The sequence below is a fragment of the Bombina bombina genome, chromosome 4, assembly GCF_027579735.1.
Source record: "Bombina bombina isolate aBomBom1 chromosome 4, aBomBom1.pri, whole genome shotgun sequence".
NCBI lineage: Eukaryota > Metazoa > Chordata > Amphibia > Anura > Bombinatoridae > Bombina > Bombina bombina.
In genome coordinates, this window is record NC_069502.1 from 84,330,987 (window position 1) to 84,346,562 (window position 15,576).

At 35.6% G+C, this 15,576-nt stretch overlaps 1 long non-coding RNA gene across 1 annotated transcript; it reads left to right on the forward strand.

The window, feature by feature from the left end:
* Nucleotides 1-2,343: 2,343 nt before the first annotated feature.
* LOC128655928 (uncharacterized) lies at nt 2,344-10,549 on the forward strand. The gene is made up of 2 exons (XR_008401939.1): nt 2,344-6,901; nt 7,003-10,549. It is a non-coding gene; the product is annotated as an uncharacterized LOC128655928 (long non-coding RNA).
* Nucleotides 10,550-15,576: the final 5,027 nt, after the last annotated feature.

The following is a 15,576-nucleotide window of genomic DNA, read 5'->3' on the forward strand; positions in this document are numbered from 1 at the left end:
TAAATTAGAAAGTTGCTTAAAATGTTATGCTCTATCTGAATCACGAAAGAAAAAATTTGGGTTTAGTGTCCCTTTAAGTAATAAGTTGTAACTAGTTTAGGTTTCCTCAAGACGATTATATTATTAGTTTATCCTGGCTGTCAAATATGTGTTGGACTTTAAGATCTTTGATTGAACTCTGGACTATAAATGTATTAGGCATCTACAGTTTGTGTCTTTGTTAGATGAGTGGTTACAAACCATGTATCCTTATTTATAGGTTGGGGGTTTTTTTGGGGGGGGGGGGGGTTACCGTATCCCAATTTTATAAGCACTGTTATAGTATCTGTCTCTTGAAGGTTGCTTCTAAATGTTCCATGGTTTGTTTGTATTTTGTGTGTGTTTTGTTTCTACTGTGACTTTTTTAAGAGGCACTATAGAAGCATTATGATCTTGTTAGTGTTAAATTAACGCCTAAAGATTTGTGGTACTTTGTAACCTTTCATGAAAAGGAAATTAGTACCATGATTAACAGTTTAGGTTGTCCTTTTGAATTTTGTTAAAGGGACACGCAAGTCAAAATTAAACTTTTATGATAGAGCAACAATTTTAAACAAGTTTCCTATATACTTCCATTGACAAAATATGCAGAGTCCTTTTATATTTACACTTTTTGAGTCACCAACTCCTACTGAGCATGTGCAAGAATTCACAAATTTGGATATATGCATTTGTGATTGGTTAATGGATCTAACATGTGACAGGAGGAGTGGAAATAGGCATAACTAAAAATTGTCAGAAAAAAATCTACTTCTCGCTAGAAATTAAGACTAAGTGCTATTGCATTGTCTTTTTATCATGCATATGTTGATTATGCAAATCTATTTATTTACTGGTCCTTTAACAGAATCCTTATAATTAAAGAATTAAAAGGATTTTCCCTTTCAGCGTTGTTTTTTTTATGTTTTCCCCAGAAATAACCTTTGATTGACTTTGAAATCTTATCACATTCACATCTGAACTCTCTTTAAATCTGTTGTAATGTCATAGAAGAATAAGCACATTGATGGTCTAAAAGGTCATGTTGGTTTTCTAGCTTCAGAAGCTAATTAAAACATTTATACAGCTTATGGTAAATATGAAATAACTATATATTATAACCTATTAAAGGGAACATCCAAATGTATGACAACATTACAATGATATTAAACAATAAATACATGCTACACATAATGATGTATCAAAGCAAAGAATAGCCTTAGAATAATATGTAGATGTATTTTTACAATTATATTAGTTGTTTAAATATTGAAGATATAAATGTAAGATTTTCATTTCTCTAAAGTAAATGGGCGCCACCAAGATTGATCTAGTTTTCTTTTATTTATTTTTTATCTCTTCTGCTGAGAACAATTAGGGGAATATATATAAACCAGGCAATAAAATAGTTTGTGTTATCAAGGAAGACCACACAGCCATGTTTGAATAGTCTATTTTATTGCTGTTATATCTGTCCCTAAGTGTTCTACGATAATGGGAAAACTCAAGTTCAAACATGACAGTGCCCATTACTTTATAGAAACTCAGGGGCATTTAGAAAACCAACAATTTTCAGACTTAAATTACAGGAAAAGGAGACAAAATAATGAAAGTATGTTGCAAAGCTTTTTTTTTTTTTTTTTTAACTACACATAATTAAACCTTTCATATTACAATCTCATATCCCTTTAATGTAGTGTGGTAAGAATTGACCAATGTGCAGTCTGTGTATTTTGCGCTCTAAATTTTCATATTACAATCTCATATCCCTTTAATGTAGTGTGGTAAAAATTGACCAATGTGCAGTCTGTGTATTTTGCGCTCTAAATTGTGTGTATCATATCTGTTTTAGTGAACATGAGAGCCATATAACTCGTTAGATCGATCAGGAAAACTTTGGAGTATCTGTGTAACGTTGTATTTATGTTGTTAAACAGTGATGGCAAGAATACCCGGCAGCTTTTTTAGAGGGGGGGGAGGGGTTCAGCATGTCAAAAGGAAGCAGGTATTATTTATTATTGCTTTTATACTTGCTCTCAAAATTGTTAAAATATTTTATCATTTTCAATGTATAATACTTTCCCTTACATTTTTTTTTATTTTCACTATATTGCTTTTCTGATCTTTTTTCTTTCCCTTTATTACATTTTTGGGAGGCTAAGCTTTTAGTAATAATGCAAATAGCTGTTAATTTACTTTTCCTTCTCAATACAGGGAGAGTCCACAGCTGCATTCATTACTTGTGGGAATACATAACCTGGCCGCCAGGAGGAGGCAAAGACACCCCAGCCAAAAGGCTCAAATACCTCCCCCACCTCCCTCATCCCCCAGTAATTCTTTGCCTTTCGTCACAGGAGGTTGGTAGAGAAGTGTCAGAAGTTTTTTCGAAGTAGTTCCTTATGAGGGGTACCTGCCCTTCGGGATGGAACTGGAGTTTTAAATAGTCTTGTCAGCCTCTCAGTGAGAGCATTGATGAAAGTCTGGAAATGCAGGGAGAGTCTTTCTGCAAATCCATCCAGAATCAGATTAACAGCTCCTATAAGCAATCAGTGTTGACGCGTTTCGCTGCTTGCTTTCTTCACTCAAGTTCATGTCAGAGGCGCTGCTACTATCTGTCAAACTTGAAGAACCGTGTTGCTGTTGCATGGATTGGATTCCGGTAAGATATTTTCATTTTATACACTCATGTTAACGATAGAAGGTGACTCGTTTATCTTTATGGAATCAAAGGTTAATATCTCCTGAGGGGGATTGCTGTACAGTTGGGTGTTTTTAATTATGTTTGTTATGTGATTTTATCTGCGTATGTGTAAGGAGACATTTTAGGCTCTTGGCTGATACGGAACATACAGGTTACAGAGCTGCACAGTTTTATTAAGCTGGCGTGCTTTTTCTAGCAGGTGCGGCCCTGCATGAGGCACCATGTGACTGGGTGTAGTCATGTCTTGTTTTCCATTTCCGTTTCCTGACCGAGTGGCTGCGGAAAAGAGTTATTTTCTCTACCTGTCTGGCTCATAGGAGGTGGTGAGTGCTTCAGCCATTGGGTGTGTAGGTGCCAGTTTGCCCTTTTGTCTTAAACTTTTAATTGAAATTATGGAGGTGTCTGATATTCTAGAGGATTCCTCTGATACAGATTTTAATACCTGTGTATGTTTTGAGGAGGACCGGGTAGATCAGCCTGCTCAATTATGTTCTGTATGCCGCTATAGGGTGTTCTCTTCTAACAATGTTGAGATGTTAGAGACCACTGAGCCGTCTACCTCTGAGGATTCCTTGTCCCGTGAGACTTACCCTAGATTCTTATCCTACACATGCAGTTCTCCTAAGTGCCAATACTCCTTCGTCTAAGGGAAAAAATTTCCACCGGAGGTTACTGTGGGTTTTTGCATGGCCATCTCTATGGCTTTAGCGAGTTTGCCTCTTCCGCCTACGAAGCGAAGGGTTAATCTGTGCTCTCCTACACATGGGCCGTCGTGTAAAATGACGATTGTGCCAGATCTGTCATCTGGAGGTGCGGTTCCATCTGAGGCTTCAGAGGTAGATCCTCCGGGGTCGGAATCGCCTGAATTGATTCCTCCGACAGAGTAGGATTTGGCTTTTAGACTTGGAGTGGCACACCTACGTTTACTCCTGAGAGAGATTTTGGCGATGTTAGAGGTTCCCAGTCCTGATCCGTGAGGTGGATCTCAGTTCTCTATGTTAACAATCTTGATTAGATGAGTGGAGAGGGTTGGATCTTCTCCCTTTATTGTCTCTATGTATATAGTTATAGAATCCTAGTCCCGAGCTTCATGGAGGGGGGGTTGTGTTGTACACAGCAGGACCTGTTCGTTGCACACCCCTTTGAATTCTTTTTGGTGCGTTTGACCATTTTTCTTTTCTAATCCGTCTTGGATAGTTTTTGTTAAGGAGCTCAGGGTTCTTGCGGAAACTTTTTTTGGAGGTTCTTCTCTTGGATTGTTCTGGTTATATGGACTTTGATGGTCGAGATGGATGCCTTCCGATGGATGCTTCTAAATCTCTGGTCGGGGTGATGTTCCCTCAATTTTATAGATATGAAAGTTTAAGCCTCAGAGCTTTTTATATTTGTTTATTTTTAGTTCCTAGCACTGCTGGAACTTAAGTTTTTTGTTAGTCATGACAGACTTGTCGTACCCTTGATGATGGGCAGGACCTGTTTTGGGTAATAGTTCAGTCTGTTATTTCTTTCTAATATAGAAAATGAGCCTTTTCTAATTATTCTGGTCCGGGCAAAGTGGGCCCTTATATACCGAAAGACAGGCAGGACCTGTCTTCGGTTCTTCTGGATGGGCACTTGATGCTGGATCATATGGGTCCGGGGGTCCTAGAGGCTGGAGTTGAGCTTTTCATTCCGTTTTTTCTGGACCAGGAGACTTTTGGAGTCTTGTCCCAGTACTCTTTGCAGTTTCAACACTGTGGGTGAACGGCCCAATTAGGGGAGGGGTTTCTCATCCTTATGGGTTCGATGATCTTTAAGCAGAGTCTTTTTGATCGCCTGGATTTAGAAAGGTTATCTTTCGTGTCCAAAATTGGTCCTGTGTAGTCTGGTGTTTCCTCTATGGAACTAGAAGGTGGAATCCAGTGTCTGTCGCTGGATGTTCATTTAAAATCATGCTTGTTTAAGCAGGTCTGGTTCTTAGGGACCGTTTTTCTTCCGGAACCTCGCTTCGGTCCTCAGTTTTTGGATCTGGGGTTTAATGTAACAGTAGCTTATTCCAGGTGTTACAGCAGCTCCTGAGTCTTGGTGTTTATGGTTTTTCCAGCGTCTTCTATTAGAGCTTTTGGGATTTGCTTCCAACCGGTCCCATTCTCAGAGGTGAACCTAAACCGGAGTTCTGGGGTTGTCGCCAGGTTGGATCCTTTGGATGCGGTTTGGTCTTTCAGACAGGAAGCCTCTTCGCTTTAGAGCTTATGAAGTTAAATTCCCTTCATCGGGTTCTGCCCCCCAATTCATCTTCAGGTCCTACCTGGCGCTGTGTGAATTCAGCCCAGGCCGAGTCTTCGACATGGCTTGGGTTCTTGACTCTGCCTAGACTCTTTGTGGTTTACAGATTGGCGACTTGTTTTCCAGTGTTCAGTGCAGCTCTTTCGGTGTTGGGGACTTTTTTTTTACTAGTCCCCCAGGGCAGTTTTGTCTTGGTCTCTTCCCTGTCACCATTGAGAGAGTGGTTTCTGGGGTATGTGATTCAGGATTTTCCTTCCAGTCATCCTTGAGGGGTGTTCAGTCGAGCATTTGGCTCTGAGGTCTGGTCTTCTGGATACATGCCAGTTGGGACCTCTTGGTGAGTGATTTATTTTCTGAGTTAAGTGAGTTTCTCCTGCATATATGGGAGGGTCTCGATTTGATGGTGGGCGAAGGCCCACTATGACTCTCGACAGTAATCCATTATCTGAGCGGGCTCTTCCGGAATGGATGTTCCTTAAGATCATCCGTTTGATCTATCTATCCAGAAGCTTTTAAATGTATGTCTGAGACTGCAGTTAGAGTTCTCAGTTGAGGTCCGTAGGACATGGGGCCAAAGGGATTTTTTCCAGGCCTAACAAGCTGTCGGCTTGGCATTTTAAATTCTGCTGTGGCAGTTTTCTTCCTTTTGGGGAGGTCTATTTTAACCTTTCTCTTTTTGGCCATGCCACTCTTTTTTGACGATGGCTCGATCCTATCTGGAATGGGCATCTGTGAGATGGTTGCTCCATTTTTGTCCGTGGGTTCGTAATCACGGGTTAGAGGCTCGCTGTCTTGAGAGTTCCCTTGTTGCAGGGATCTACCGGGGTGAATTGCAAGGGATCGCTGGGACTTAGTTGAGGAAAGGTATTCTTCTGAAGGGTTCAGTACTTTCCTTCAGTTCCTCATCGCCTACTTTAGGCCTGGAGGACTCCCTCTCCTTTTGTCGGGAGAGCTAGCTTGGCTGGTCTCTCTTCCGGATCCTGTAGCTCTCTTCTTCTCCTCTAGAATGAGCTGGAGAAGGGCTTGTCTAGCTAGTTCTTGTTTGAAGGGGTAACTTGCCAGTATATTCTGTGGTTGACATAGCTGTTTGGCATGCAGAGTTTTCAGATGGTTCCATCTGTGGTTCCTTTCTCTGTATGCTTTTTTGCAAGCAGGTTTTGCTAGCCATTTGTGTTCTGGAGATTGATGATCTTCCGGGTATCAGTTGTGTGTGCTAGGGCACTGCCTGCGGCGGGGCATGCAAGTCTATTCCTTGCTCCATTTGGGGTTGGTTCTCCCTTCAGGAGTTACATCGGGGTTCTTTTGTACCTGTTCTGGAGGTGTTCTTTGAATCTTATTCAAGGACCTATTTCGTCTGTAGATTGTTTTTTCTACGTGTCATAGGTTCCTGTGTTGCAATTTGCAACACGTTCTTCTTGTTTGTGGTCTTTCCTTTATTAGGACTATCCGAGTTTTTCTCCCTAAGATGGTCATACCATTGTCCAAATGGGAAGAGGTTCTCCCTTTTTGGGGAATCTTCCTTAAGGTTCTGTCAAACTTCATCAGAGTAGTCAATTTTTACTTTGTTGTTCACATCTAGGGGGTGCAAGATTTTGGAAGCTGACTATCTTCCTCCTTGTTAGTGGAGGAGTGTTTTTTCTCTGGCTCTAGGAGACAGCGGGACACAAACCTCTTCAGAGGTCTATGGCTCGGTTCGAGTGCAGTGAAATTTTTTTGGTCTCTGACACGTGGTCCCTATGGTTCTGGTTGTTGGGCAGCTGCTTGGTCCTCCACATAATCATGGTGCTTCTATCAAGGAAGCCTTCGGGAGTTTAGTTTTCTTGCAGGTTGTGGTGCCCTCAGGTTGGGCCTCCTCTTATTTGTACCCTCCTGTTACCATTTGGTGTACTCTGTAGCTTGGGTATAATTTTCCCACAAGTAATGAATGAAGCTGTGGACTCTCCCTGTATTTAGAAGGAAAACATAAATAATGACTTACCAGATACATTCCTTTCCTTCGATACTGGGAGAGTCCACAGCTTCCGTCCATGCTCTCCAGTGGACAGCCCTAAATTTAAAATTATTTTTCTTCTGGCACCTTTTTTCACTCTGGTATTTCTACTACTGTTCCTTGCTCCCTCTGCAGAATGACTGGGGGATGAGGGAGGTGTGGCTGTATTTGAGCCTTTGGCTGGGGTGTCTTTGACTCCTCCTGGTGGCCAGGTTCTGTATTCTCACAAGTAATGAATGCAGCTGTGGAGTCTCCCTGTATTGAAGGAAAGGAAATTATCTGGTAAGTCATAATTTATGTTTTTTGGGGATCTAATTCGATTGTACCATTTGGAAAATTGTATTTATCTTAGCTGTATAGACATATTTTTTAAACATGCAAAAAAAAATACATTGTCAAGCAAATGTTTAATAATTTCCTAGGAGCAGTGGACTTAATACGAATTAGGTCTCCTGCTAAACCAAATCGTTTTGAGAAATGTGAATACAATTTCACAACTGGGAAATTACAAATTTCCTTCTACAGACAACTTAGCCAAAGTGCTTGTAATCTGTGCAAATATAATATTCTTATTTAAGCGTATTTTATGAAATTAGATTTTAATTTATTTCGAATAATGCGTCTTATTAAAATCAAAAATATGCATGTACATATGTGAAACTGTTAAGTAACCCCAACATATTTCTTCAGTTAGAAATAAGTTTTCTTTTGTCATAAAGTTCTTAAAACAACTCTTCTATCATTTTTATTATTTGTTCCTGTACATAAAAAAATAAATGCTGTAGCTTTTTTGCAAATATATTTTCTAAATCAAATATTTTAATTTTATATATTTAAATAAATACTTATGTATATAGATTTTTTTTTTGTTTCATTCTTTGTGTATCGATTTAGTCTTTGGGTTTGTTTGTATATATTTTAAAACAGCCAAGTTTTGGTGCCTTAATATTTGTGAAATTAAAAAAAAAAAATAATTAGTTTATTTTCTCTTAATTTGGTTTGTCATTTGATAATTTAGGTGCTTTTAGCTCCGTGTTGAATATATACAGTACTAATATGCTCAAATAAAATATAGCTATGTTAAAATATGTTGAAATATTGTTTTAAAGATGTTAGTGAGTTGTAATTTCCAATTCTTATTTAGGCATTTGTGCAGGTAAAATACATTAATTATTGTTTTTTTTCTATATTCACTATAGAAATGTTAGTTTAAATGTGAATAAGTCACATTTTCAGAAATTTTAAGAAAAGGCTTTTATTATATTTGGTTTCTTCCTATATTTACTTTATTTCAGGATTGTCACATGAATGCTTTTAAGGCCTAATCATTCAGCCTATGTAGAAGCTGACTTGTGCAGCAACTTCATTGATAGTCCAGCCCATGCACAGAGTGCATGTTCTTCATGAATCAACTTCTTCATGTGCTCCAAGATCAGAGCCTGGGCCGTGTCAACTATTATGGCTACCGAAATTTTTATTTTTAAATAATATAAAATAGATGGTCGAATTTTTGAAAACCGAATGCCAAAATAACCCAATATATTTTCAGCTAGAATGATCTTAAGGTACTTTTACTTTACTATGGCTGTGTCTTTATGTAGTATTTATCATAAAGGGTAAATGTAGAAATTTGTTATAACTACCACCCATTTCTCAGACAAAAAATAAAGACTTTATTACAATATTTCCCAACCTGTGATATTTAATATTAGAAAATAAGATGTTAAACCTTAACATACCCCACCTATCATTGATGCTTTGGCTTTCTTTTAAGTTCAGCACGTGAGTGATTGCATTTTTACTTACTTTGGGTTTGTGTAGATTTTAATTAGTTTTACTTTTTTTAACTTACCCATTCTTTACTGTTCTCATTTTGAAGAATGACCTTCACACTAAGATGTGCTTTGAAAGTATTTCTCTATGCTAGGATATGTTTACCTTTGGTAAGTATTAATGCTTGTGCCATTTCACGGTTTCACTGCCTGCCTAATGTTCTATTGGACACTTTATGAGTTCCTATTTTGTCATATTAAATAGGAACTGGGTTCTCAGAGGGTATGGATTATGTTCTCTGGGGATGGGGTTTTTATTGTTTGGTAACAGAGCTTAGGGGGAGTGGCCAGCTTCGGTTATAATGTATCTGCGTTCACAGAGCCTTCAGACTGCCTGGACAATGATCAGTGTTATATGCTTTCTACAAGAAAGCAGGGCTACAGAATGTGCAAAATGGCAGTTGAAACCCCATGAAAGTACATGATCATTTTATATATTTGAAAGTAATGTCAAGAGTTCCACAATCTGGTTGTAAGATCTAGAGGTGTTTATTTTATTTATATTCCTACCATTTTAATGCTCACAAATAAATTTAAAAATATACTAACATATTTAGTCTGGTTCAGTGTCTTTGCTTTGTATACATTAGTTTTTTGTTTTGTGGTTTACAGTGGTAGATGAATGTTTACGATAATCCAATGAATGTAGTTTAATATTTTATTACAAAATTGGAAAGCAAATATAACCCATTCCAACATGTGAATATGTTCCTATACGTTTAATGACCAACCAGGTTGTGCGTGTGTGTTGTGTATACAAACATATATTTACCTCTCTTCCCAGTGGCTCTTTTTAAGCTGTATCCTTTTCATACATTTGCTCTGTTTTTAGTGCAATCTAGTTTACTTTCAGTTTTTCTTTAATGACACCTTACAAAAGCTTATTTATTTTTAATGTTTAGCAGTTCATTATGACTGTAAATCTGTGATAGCATTGACAGAGTAAGTTCTGCAAACAGCATTAATACATTTGGCTGCAATTTGGCATGTAAGGAGAAATCTGAAATCACTACAAACATAGAAAAATGTCAAGCTATTCTGTTTAGCTGTTTTAAGATTTTTTTCAAGTGGAAAAGTCCAGTTTTTCAAAGTGGTGATGCAGTTGCAATGTAAATGATTATCTAGGGATGCAGATGAAACTGGGTATGAGAACTAGTAATGTTTCTCACCTGCATGATTTTTGCAAGATTGTTCTATTTCCTTAACAAATGCATGTGTAGCAGAGATTCATAAACGCAAGTTGGAAAATTAGTTTTGTTTTATTATCTCAACCTGTGACTTATGTATAGTTACAGGGAACTGACATCAGCAGACTGACTGGTTGACCACACATTAATTAACAAATTAAGTTAAGAAAAAAATATATATTTATATGTCCCATAAATGTGAGATTATTATAAGGGTGCATATTACTTTTTCCACTAATAATTTTTTTTTTACTTGAAAACAAAGGGTGTAGAAATTTGAGAATTAGCAGACTTTAAATCGATTTTATATTTAAGGCCATATTAATGATTTATGCATAAACAAATCTCTGGGGAAAACCATTTGTATTGAGAGCTAATTTTGAACACATTTCACGTGTGTCAGATTCACCAAATCACTATTGTTTATGTGCAGTTATTAGTAAATAGAAACTGCAGGAGAGATTATAAGGAGTCGTGATGGTACACCAATTTATAATGTAAGAAATATTGTTTTTTATTTTATTCTTTAAAATATCTTACACTTCCAAAAAAAATACCACATATCCTGTTGCATAACATTTAAGGTACATGACTTCTGTTTGATTGTTTGGATAAATTACCTTTAACACTTGGTAATGCTTTTAAGCTAAGGAGTCAAGCATTATTAAACAAGAAATTAAATGTCAAGCACCTATGTTGATGGCATTGTTTAATTTTGTAGTTAAAAACAGGAGATTCCTGGGTTTAACTTTTTTATTATTGAGAATTTGAAACCTACCCTTTCAAGATCATCTCCTGGGTAAGGAGATATAGTGCATTTAGTTACAGCAATGTAAACCCTGGCATTTCCCTGCTGTATTTGTTTATCTGTTTTATTTGTAACTTAAATTCATATTTTTTTATATACAAAATGAAACCATTTTTTGTAATGCTATTTTTTTTAAACATAAATTATTTAAAGTGCATTTCATTTTTATTTCCCCATGATTGATATATATATATATATATATATTGATATATTGATATATATATATATATATATATATATATATATATATATATATATATATATATATATACACACACACACTTAGTCTAGCTACAGAAAATAACTTTCTCAAAAAAAAACTTTTTGGGGAAAATAAGCTATATATTTTGATGAAAGTAACCTCAAATTTAATTTTTATATATCTCTGTTTTTCATTTTTATAAAACCATTTTGTTTTTTTGTGAAGTACAAAAGCCGGAAAAAATTGTCATTTTAATAGCTTTTGTTATTATTACACATCTGTCAGGAGATGTTTCCAACAAATAAAATTCAACAATAAAAAAAGTAAAACAGATGGATGTGTAATAAAGTTTTTTTTTCTGTTCTCTTTTTTTTAATTGTAAAAAAATATATATGTATTTCAAATTCTTTCTCATTATGTGGGATATAACTGTGATTTCTAGATTTGACTGATTCTTTGAGAATTATTTGTCAAAATACTAATGTTTTAGGGATTATGTTATCTTGCAGTATAAGAGTGTTGGAGGTTCTAGGGGAAATTGGTGCTGAGCTGTATATAGTATGTGCTATGTCAAAGTGCAAATTATTTGCATACAGTTTTATGTGCATAAATATGGCAGCCAAAGTAGGTGCCTGCCACCAGTCTGTCTGTCTGATACATTGGGCAATAATTTATGTTAGTAAAAATTCAAACCCTCATTTTTTATTATAAAAATAGATTACAATTTTCGCTTCTGTTAATAATATATTGTTTAGGTTAGTGACCTCTGTCACTATAAAGAGACACTATTATAATCAAAGTTATTTTGTATAATTTTAGATGCAATACACAGATATTTCTTTTCTAGATATTTGTTTGTAATTTATTTTCTTAAAATAAAAAAAAACCTGCCTTTTTTTAGTACCATGCCCTTTCTTCTACAAATATTAAATGTTTTCAGTTTTAAAAACAAATACATATTTGTTCACTTTCAGTTCTGTAAATTGTTCTTAATGCAACGTCTAATATTTTATCCATGTGTGGTTTTGTATATAGAATACCAGTTGCCACTTTTGAAGTTGTTTGCTCCATCTTCATTCAGATTTTTTATTTGTAATGATGCTGAAATCAAGCCAGAGTCTCCATTAGTGCATGTTTTTAGCTCACTCTAGGCTCATTTTCACCAAGGGAATTAATGAAGTAGCTCTGCATATTTCTGGATAGATTTTACTAAGTTGGAATAGGACACTAGTGCCTCTAGTTACTGTTTATTGACTTTGACACACTTATTTATTCCACATGAAAGGCTGTTGAGCATATTCATAAAGATATTGTTTTGCTCCATATGTCTAAATGTGTTTAACATGTAGCATCACCAAGCTACTGTGGCAAGCTAAAAAGGGTACAATCCTGAGTACTGCAACTAAGAGTGACTTCCCTATTTAATATGAGCATCATTATTAGGCAACTAAGATAAGAATCCTTTACAAAGGTTTTGGAGAACCATGTTGTAATCTTTGTATTAAACCCTCAACTTCCAGAAAGAGTGGCATTTGTGGCCGTCTTTGACAGTCAGGGGTTAAACAAGTAGTGTATACAGGTCTACTGTTAACTAGCACTGCATATTGAATTAGCTAATTGTAGATAGTTAAAAAAAAATGTAAGAACTCTCACCAGTGTGTCTCATGATTTCTTATGCTGTTGACGTTCTGTAATAATACGCTTCTTCTTCTGTTGACATTTGCTTAAGGTGTTTTGTCTACCTCCATCATGTATCCTTGTATAGCCCATCTGATTCCTTCTATAAAACAAACTGAAATGTAGATTCCAGAAAGCATTTGACCCTTTCCTAAAACACAACTGCTCCTTCCGCAAATTGGATGCTGCTTTTTACTGCAAAACAATGGTTTGAAAGCTAATGAAAATAAAGTAAAAAAAAATAAAATAAAAAAAAACATGAATGAAAAGCTAAAGCTAAATTTATAAGCCTTGTTGCATATGAGCCAAAAGTGCAAAAAGCTCTATAATGAACTAACCTGCCACTCATATAAATATAAATATATATATAAATATATTACTATCACGCTGTTCTAAAAATTGTGTATTTGTATTTTTGTGTACGTACAATTTTCTGCTAAGCAGAAGGAGGATGTAGTATAGGATAAGCATTGAAAAAAGGGTTTGTTTTTAATTACATTTCTTTGTTACTTGTTTTTGTTAGCTCCTATACTGCAAGAGTTGGTGCAGTATATTTGCAGTGAAGGAGTTAACCATCCAGCTACTTGTTTTTGTTAGCTCCTATACTGCAAGAGTTGGTGCAGTGTATTTGCAGTAAATGAGTTAACCATCCAGCTACCTGTCTTGTCTTCTATGTATGTTCTCCAAGATGCAGTACTTCTCTTCCTGTACAGAGGGTGCTGTTTGCAAGATGTAAAACCATATATATTAAAATTAAACCTAGGGACTGAGCAGGCGGCAGGTCAGAGTTTGGTGGGTCCCTGGTGGGGGGGGTTAGAGAATTTGGTGGAAGTTTGGACATAAGGGGGGGGTGTTTCAGGTTGATGTTTGACCTGTCCTACGTTTCTCCAGGAGATGATGAGGTTAACAACCAAAATGTTGGTGGTATTTCTATTTCTTGGCTTCAAACATTGAAACATCTCAGTTGTTGTAAGACCATTCATAAACCTTATTTAACAAAGAGCCCCAAACATGTATTAGGTTTCAAATTTACAGATTCTCCTGACACATTCAGAAGTAGAATAACATTTTTTACCATTTCGTATTTAAAATCTGTTATTTCGGAAGTCAGAACATTCTTTGAATTACTCAAGGAGGGAATAATGAAAATACATAATGGTGTAACATTCCACATAAAATAGATTTGTACCTACATCATTGATTTATATACATGTGAACAGAAACTTTAAATGAAAAGCCATTTTACAGCAATAGTCGGGAAGTCTGTGAGTTAATAGATCCTTCGGGCTATGTTAAATTGAGAACAACCTTCAACCATGGAGATTAATATCTGTAAAATTATATTTTATAGTTACCACCTGTGAAAATGTTTTATTCCAGGTTACTGTAACACAACACTTTGTAAAGAGTTGTTAGTTGTACAAACATATAGCTCCTCACAACAAACTTTACAAAACTGTGCGGAATTCTCAACTTTTCTCCAGTTTTGCAGTTGACAGCAATAATGATTGGGAATAATGTCACACAGTAAGTGTTGGGAGGGAATTATTTTGTACACTGTTTACATTAAGTCATTTAAAAGGTTATTAATACCTAGTTGAAACCTGGAATAATTCTTTAAAATATTTTTGTTTTATTTATTTTTTATTATAATTTATAAGGTTAGAAAATATTCACATATTTTTCTTCGTATAATGGCTTATGTCCATGATAAAAGATAAAGCAAAAGACAGCTATGGATCATATATTACTAACATTTCTTCAATACTTATTTTCTCTGCAGCAGGAAGAGACGTACTGCGTCTTTCTGGGTAGGACTCTCAATTATAACAAGGTGTAATAATTGTAGGACAGTCCTTGTTTCTTAATGTGAATTGACTGAGAAACAAGCCTTCTATTGTATTAATTAAACAAACTAGTTATAATGAGTCCTGTATCATTGTATCTCCTATTCTGGATTAGTGCCTTTTGGACAGTAGACTGTTCTGTAATTAAAATGTAGTATACTGCTTTTTTGTACAGTTTTGTTTTAAGATTTTTTTTTTAATTTGTGTTTATTTTAGTATTGTACCTATTAGAAAATAAAAAAAAACATATATCTGAATTCCAGTTTGTCTTGATTTATTTTGCACAATTCATTATTACAATCTCCAAAGAATATAAGCACTTTTCCAAACAGTATTTCCCACCATTCCATAAATAACTGGGTCACCAACACCCATGTTTGTGTCTGTGTGCCAGTCTTTCTGTTTGACCAACTATCCAATTCCATAGTTTTCAGCTATGAAGATGTTAAACACAGAACTCAGCTCACCCCCCCCCCCCCAATATGCTGCACATAAGTACTACTGAAAGAATATCAGCACCACCTTCAGAGAGCAGCTTGTTTTTAATTTCCTAGAATAAAGCTAAAACCAGGAGATTTACAGCTTTTAATGTTTGAGTGAGAACTTTTTTTATTAATTTCCACTAGTGCTCTTTTTTAATAATATAGATATTGTCCTTAACTAATTTCTGTATGTTAGCGATGCACACATACACTACATAAGCATGAGTTGTAAGTCATTTCTGTGTGAACTCTAATACAAAATCTGAAAAAAATTAAAATATCTACCTTGAGTGAGATTTGAGTTGTTGAACTTTATCATAGCAGTAAGGTTATCTGTCTTCCGAAACAGAAGCAATGTGCTCTTTGCCCTGCTCTATGTAGACCCTTGGAAACCTCCTAGGCATTTTTTTACATCACATAGATAAGTTTTGGTCCATCATACAACCAGATGTAATGTTTTAAAAGTATTCAAAGTATATTCAGTAGATATTTATTTGTGTTTGAACAATGCCTACAAAATTCCATAATCCCTTTTTCTATTATAAAGAAAAAGCCATCGCATGTGGG